Consider the following 1,162-nt stretch of genomic DNA (forward strand, 5'->3'; position numbering starts at 1 on the left):
TCTCATTCATTCTGTGCATTCAGTTCATCACCTTTCCTGGTTTGCATAGTCCTCTCTAATTTGGTTCCTGTGTACTTATTCAAATGTATTTCTCAGTATCTCCCAAACCACGGGTGTCCCTTTGTCTCCTGCACTGTCTTCATAGATCAAGAACAAGTCAGAAGCCAACAGAAGCCAGAAGGAGGTATAAGATTAGGCGAGTGGGCATTGGAAACTGAGCGGTGATGCAGGAAATGGATTGCAGCTGCCTCAGTTAGAGGGTTCGTGGCTCTGAAAGCAAGAACGCCAAGCAGGAGTCAGAAGAGCATGGATTCTGGAACAGGAGGAAAGAGGTTCCAATTTAACAGGCTGAGGTCACTTTTAAGAGTACAAACCAAATGAAAAAAAAAATAGACAAGAGATAAAGGCAGGGAAGAAGATCCCACATTTAAGGTCTGGCATAGGGAAGCCCATCAATACAAAAGGTCCAAGCATCTGCTCTCCTACTTGGCACTTGGTCACTGTGCTCTTAACTCTAATGTCTCCAGCTCCACAAACCTTGAATCTGCAGTGACTTCACTTCTTTATATCCTTTCATTATAGTTGTACCCTATCTTCTTTTTTTAGGAGATAACTAAAACGTAATCCTGGATTGATGCTCTTTCTCCACTTGGTAGATTTCCTTGGAGTACAGAGTTGCCAAGAAACTACAGTGATAAATAACATCTCTTTCCAGCAGATGTTGTTTCTGATTTTTTAGGGTCAGAGGGAGAAAAAAAAAAACATTGTTATTTTCCAATAAATCTGCTAAACACTGCAGTGAATTATGAACCTGAGCAGAGGCTACATCATCCAAGAGGCCAAAATGCAATTGGCAAATATTTCATAGTTGAAAGTTATGGCTTATTTCAATTAATCAGGAAACCATTTTTTAAAGCCTGGCATTCTTTCTAAATTAAAAGTTATAAAGTTACCAAACTGTACTGATAATTATAGTTATCTCATTGACTGTTATGCTCAAATTTTCATAAAAATTTTGAGATTTTCATCTCTTTCCATACTTTTTTCCTCAATATTCTCACCTTTCCTCCCTGAACGAGCACCTAAAAAAGTTGTATTTTCTTGGGTGTTTATTTTCATTTCCAATATTGGTTTTCTGGGCAACGTCAGGGAAATAGATTAT

The sequence above is a fragment of the Suricata suricatta genome, chromosome 1 (genome assembly GCF_006229205.1).
Source record: "Suricata suricatta isolate VVHF042 chromosome 1, meerkat_22Aug2017_6uvM2_HiC, whole genome shotgun sequence".
NCBI lineage: Eukaryota > Metazoa > Chordata > Mammalia > Carnivora > Herpestidae > Suricata > Suricata suricatta.